This window comes from Perognathus longimembris, chromosome 20 (assembly GCF_023159225.1).
Source record: "Perognathus longimembris pacificus isolate PPM17 chromosome 20, ASM2315922v1, whole genome shotgun sequence".
In the NCBI taxonomy this organism is placed as follows: Eukaryota; Metazoa; Chordata; class Mammalia; order Rodentia; family Heteromyidae; genus Perognathus; species Perognathus longimembris.
Genome location: NC_063180.1, coordinates 35042668 through 35049193, shown reverse-complemented (window position 1 = coordinate 35049193; position 6526 = coordinate 35042668).

The window sequence follows — 6526 nt, the reverse complement described above, 5'->3', positions numbered from 1 at the left end:
CTTGGGCTGGCTTTGAACTTTGGTCCTTAGGTCTCAGCCTCCCGAGTAGCTATATAGGATTATAGGAGTAAGACACCAACACCCAGCTAAAACCGAAGTTGTTTGATTTTTAAATCTCCTTCATGGAGGAAAGGGAGAATACAAAAAGTGGGTCTGTGAGATCAACATCTAAATAGCCTAGAAAGTCTATTTAAATACTACTGACTAGTAGCAGTGTCACACATCTTATACTTTATATGTGATTTCTGTATGTCCATGTCCTGTGAGATGGGGTAGTTAGGATCTTAGCAAAGAACTCCAAGGTAACTTCTTGGAAAGAGGCTCTAGAGCCAGGATGCCGGTGTTTAAACTGAAATGCAGGGGACTTCAGTCCTAAGTACTTTCCTTCTGAGCCTGTTGAGTGGTTCAATAATAATGGTCAGGTCAAGGAATGGCCTAGCTCCGAATTCTAGACAGAAGTCAGACAGAGACCTTCAGGGGAGAATCTGACAGAGTCATCAGGGTGAGGTACAAATCTGTTGAGCTTGAGACACAGAATACTAGATTTTTTTTTTCATTAGGCAATGAAATTCTGGGATATCCTACAACCCCGGAGCTATTTTTCTTCCTCCCAAGATTCCCTTAGCCTAAAGGTGTTCATGTCTAGAGATCATTCTTGGTAAGTGTATAGCAATCTGTTTGAAAGATGCATCTCTGGATCACTTCTTTTTATAAGGCTGCCCAACCATAACCAGAGCCTGCAGTGTTGTCTTGATGGAGAAAGTAAATTGACTCTAGAAAGGAGTGGGATTAAATCCTCTCCTATCTAAATTAGCCAAGATTTTCCTTGGCATAAAAATAAAAAGCAGACATACAAATGCCTAAAATTTGAATTTGCTCCTAAACTGAAGAGATTCATGGCATTAAAAAAAATTACCCTCTTTTAATTGTATCACTCTTTCATGATCATTCACTAATAACAACCAACTACCAAACAACACCAAAGTCCATCCTTGCCTAGGTCCAGTACAGTATACTAGACTTTTAAATTCAATATGCTGCTGGGAATATTGGAAGGTGCTGCCTTCAAAAAAATAACCTCCACTTTGTCTCCCTGTCTGTCATTATTTGAAAACCATCTCTACCAACCTATGTGCTATAGCGCTATTGTCATAGTCACCATTCAGATGAGAAACGGAACTACATGGAGTTCTGAAACATCGCAAAAATCACAGTCCTCACAAATACATTGAGGACAACCAAAATAATCATGTGGAGTTTGAGATGGGAAGTGTGACCTATCAAGTTAGTGGACCTTCTTAGTTATGTGCTCTCTCGGTCTTTCTCTCTCCATCTCTCTTTCCTTTTCTTTCTCCCTTCCTTCTTTTATCCTTCCTTTTCAATCTTCCTCTTCTTCCCTCTCTCCCACTCCCTCTACCTATTTTTCTTTTTTCTACTCCTTGTCCTTCTATCTCTTTCTATCTCTCCCTCTCCCACTCCTGCTTTCCACAACCCCTCTCCTTTCAGGGAAATGATATCATATAGAATTAGAAAGATAAGGATTAAAAAAAATTGCAACTCCACCATTTCCCAGGCATTTACCTTAGAGAAATTACAAACCCTTTCTAATACACAGCTTCCTCATTTGTAAAATTAGGCAGAGTAAATGGTCACTGCTCATAGCTGTGTGAAGATTAAGTAATGCATTGTGTATATAGTGTTCACTCCCTGTAATCGGCCTGTTTGTGGGTTAGTAAATAGTAACTTGATTTAGTCCTTGTCAGCCTTCGCATTCTGCTATTTCTATTCTTTTAAAATTTAGTATGCACACAACCCAGACACACCCCTCCCACCCCGCCCGCCCCTCCAGTTTAGTCAATGCTATTAAAGTCACTATAGTCTCTACTAAATTCTTCACCCGAGGGGTTAGACATCCAGAAATAATAACAGGCAATTTAGCGCTCTTCTCACTCGAATTCTGCACACCCCCTCCCCCCCGTCCCTTGGCCATCCCCATTACAGACACCTCACAGGGCATCATATTTCTTCGCGCTGGGCTGGACAGGGTGTTCGTGTCGATAAGAAGCCTTCCTCCCATCCCACTCTGTCTGCCCTGCACTTAGGAACCAAGGTTGAGTTCACACGGAGGTCAGGGAGATAAAAGCCTCAGGCTTAGCCACCGATCCACTAGTCTGGTGCCTGCAACTTCCCGTCCCTTATTTATTGCCATTCAAAAGGAGAAGCAGGGTCCTGCGCATTCGTTGGTCAGGGAGGCTGTAAGGCAGAAAAGCCTTTGCCATTCATTATGTCCCTTCAGTGGGGAAACAGAGCCAGCAGGTTCCATTTCCAGTGGGCACGCTGGCCTGCCGTTGTCCCACAGTCTCTGTGCAAAATACAAGTTTTCTTTAACTTCATGCTATCCTTTTATTTTTCCCTTTGTCATCCAGAGGCCAAGTACAGATATCTTGAAATAATTTTTGCCAAAGACAAGAGCAAATACATACAAGCCCGGGCAGGGGTGGGGGTGAGTGGGGTCAGTAGATCCTGGGAGCAGAACCACAAACTCCCTGGGAGAGATTTACTGCAGCTTCTGCACAGCCTCTTGGCAAAGGAGAAGAGAAACGAGGGGGCTCCCTTAAATCCAAGAGCCACCTGGAGGACTTGAGACACTTGCCCACACAAGAGCAGCTAAGGCAGGTAGGTCCTCAGGGCACAAACTATCTGTCCCTTGCCCATTCTGAACAAGGATCCTTTTAAATGTCATTGCAAAGCAATACCACTAGGTGCACATGTGTGCGCGTGCGCACACACACACACACACACACACACACACATAAGTTGCACTACAGATTGGAGCTAAAGAGCCATTCCTGGGAGATTAAAGAAAACTTGGAAGGCACCAGCCAGCAGAGCCTACAAGTAAAAAGTACTCATAATCCCTCCATTGGCTGCTAGGAGCTCAGGGGTATACAAAGGCCTCCATTTTCCAAATTTCCTGGCTTCCCCCGACCCCTACCTCTACCCCTCAGATCACTGACTCCACTTTGCAGATCTGAAACATCAGATGTGGTCTTATCACTATCATTCTTATATTTTCCCTGTATTAGAAGAAGCCATTACTTTATCATTAGAAAAATAAATGGCTCATATACATATCTGTGTGTGTGTGTGTGTGTGTGTGTGTAGCAATAGATTTTCTGACTAATCAATACTGTCTTGAATCTTTAAACTAAACCAGTTGTCAAAATGTCTATATGTGGGTTGAAATGACCACCATATAAACCCAAAATTCAGCTGTGATAATTTTAGAACAGTAATAAGAATATCAAACTTGCCATGCACTATGCTATTGTTGATTGTTGTTTATGTTTGCCTGGACCTCTCACTTTCATGACGTTTTTACTTATTAAATTAAATCATCTTATCCTATTGGGGCACAGCAGATGAACTTTTCCATGTAGAAAATTTGCCTCTAGGCAACTGAAATATGTTTCATATATATGTATATACACATATACATGCATATATACATATGTGTATATATACATATATGTGTGTGCATATATATATATAGAGAGAGAGAGAGAGAGCATCTCTATATGTTTACTGTGCATTGTTTATTCCAGGAAAGCTCTGTGGCTCTTACCATTCTCCATCTGTTTTTGGAAGACCATTTCACCACCTTCCTTCTCAAATGGCCTTAGAAAGATCATCAATTAATTCCTCATTTTCAAGTCTGTCTCACTAGTAAGCAAGCTGAATCAAGCTCTCATTGAATCACAGTTGAACTCTCCATTCTTGAAGTACTCACCCTGGGCTTAATCAGTGATGCCACTGTCTTGATCCCTCTCAACACCTCCTCCCTTCGCAGCACTTACTGCTATGGCCTCTGCATCTGACCTTCCTCTCACCCCACCCCACTCAACTCTGTGCTAGACATGATGCCCACATCTTCTTCCTAGCCTTATCTCAGCCTAATCTGGGCTGAGTTAAACAGTCTGAGGACTGAGAAGATGTGGGTCCATTCTTTATGAACATCTTCAGTGGCTCAGCAAGACCTGGGGACTTCAAGTACCTTGTAAAATCAAAGAGGAAGCCCAGAAGGAACTAAAGGAATGCTATAAACCTCTTCCATGATAACTCTCTTCTCTAAGGCTGGGATTGTGAATTACAAGGCATTCAGTCTTCACTGCCAAGCAGAAAGGTTTCAGAATGGGAATGCTTCGTGTGAGGTTGAATAAGATGTAGGCAAACAAATACTTATGACTTCTAACTTTAAACAGCCTCCTAAGGCTGATATAGGGAACGGAGTTAATGAGTTCATTCCATAGGTGGAAGTTAAAATTATAATAAAAAGTCTTCATGGAAGAAAGTTTGAAAGTACTCTCCAAAGAACCATACATCTAGAAGAATCCATTTAAAGGTGGAGTCAGGCTATTTCTGACCCAGTCCATTTGTTTTATGCACTGCCAGCAATATCATCGTAGCGGAAAACATATTTCATGGTGCGCTGGGTGGTTGGAGCAGAACTCAGATGCAAGTACACTAATTTCAGGTCAGTAAGAAAGATCCAAAGCGCCCGGACGAGACCCATACTGACCCCTTTTAACTCTTGAGTGAAATGTTATTTTACTCACCCAAGAAATCACTGAAAATGAAACTAAATCTCAAAGAAGAATCAAAATGCCAGAAAAAGGATAGCTCTTTCCAAAGCAACATTGTCAACTCCTGCTCTGTGTAGCGGGTTTTAAAAAATAAGAGTGCAGAAGATGGTGTGTGTGTGTGTGTGTGTGTGTGTGTGTGTGTGTGTGTATGTGTGTGTATGTTCAATTTCTCTGCAGCCTCAATATTATCCCATGTTCTCTTTGATCCATTCTTGCTAATTTCTTTACTTTTTTTATCATTGGGGGGAGAATTTGTATCTCTAAGGACTCAAGTACATCTTTGATATAAACATTACAGGTCATAGGTTGGGACAGTGCTAGAAGTGAAGGTCTTATTACAACAAAACAAAACAAAAAAAGCAACAGACTCATTTGAGTGACTTCAGGAAGAAAAGAAGTGGACAGAAATGAATGTAAGAAAGCCGGTTGAAATTCTCACGCCTGAGGAGGCTGGTCTCTCTATTTAAAGGCTTCTCTTTTTCTCTGCCAAAAAAAGAATTTCCTTTGCCATAGTGCATAAAAAACCCAGAGTTTTATGACCCTGACTTTGAGCCATTTCAGTATGTTAGTTACTATTCTTGTGGAGTCCGTGAGTTAAAGATTATCTAAATGTTCTTACACCCATTTCTTATTCCTCTTCCTAGTATGTTGCTATGAAGCATTCAATTGGAATTCATCACATTTCTATTCTGAATCTCTGGATGCATGAACTTTCACTTCAAAAATTGTCTACTAAGTAGGCAATTCCAAAAAAAATGAACTTCCTTTCCTCATGTATATCCTCCTGAAATACTGCTTTTCATGGTAAGAGTTTGAGAACAGCTTCCATGTTCAACCAAGGGAAATGATTGGGGAGGAAAGGAACCAACTGAGCCTCAGCAGCCAGGAAAATGGGAATTACAAATACATGGAGACATGACACACAGAGAAATGTCACCTGTTTCCTCATCAGCAATATTTAGAATTCATATATGATTCTGTACAAGAAATGAAAAAAGGAGTGGGAAACTTGATATTTAATAATATTATAGAAGTAGACATGTAGCTACTACTTCTGTGCCTGGCCCAAGACTTGGGGAATATGCTAGGGATATTATAACTGTTTGATTGAAGAAGTAAGGACTTGAATTATAAGAAATGAGTGAAAATTTTATGTACATCAGTGATAACTCTATATCAGAAAGGGTCAAGTTTGGAGTCCAAAGAACCAAAGCCTCCTTAAAGCTTATGTATAACTGGACAATATCTGTATGCAAATTTGTCTGAGAGACATAAGCTGAAGGAATTGTTACAGATTGTGAGCACCTATGCATACTGCAATGCATCCTGGGAACTTCATTCCACACAACCTGGATGGACTCGAATTCACACCTGTAAGTAGAGATGATGGATACACATAGGATAATTTTCACAGCGGCTCTTACTGAATTGTCAAGGGACATTTTTGTCTTGCCCCTAAATAATCGTAATATATTTCACCATTTTTTCTCTCCTCAAAATAGCAATCCCTATAGAAAATGGTTCCGTTGCTATAGAGAAATATTTTAACGCTTTCTGAAAAAGCTGCAGATAGAATAACCATATCAACCAGCAGTCCCACTCCTAAGCTACCAATAGTAGCTGGTACATGTAAGTGCATGTCATGGCAGCACTATTTACAAGAGATCAAAGGTAGAAACCACACTAAATATCCATTAATGGATTGGGCGACAGACTAGTGGTGATATATACAGAGTGCGTTATTATTTAGCTATAAAAATAAGTCTTGATATGGGCTATAATGTATATGAATCTCTAAATCACTATAGTAAATGAGAAAAGCCAGGCATTGCATGTTTCCATTGATTTGAACACATTTATACTGGGAGAAAGTATGTTAGTAA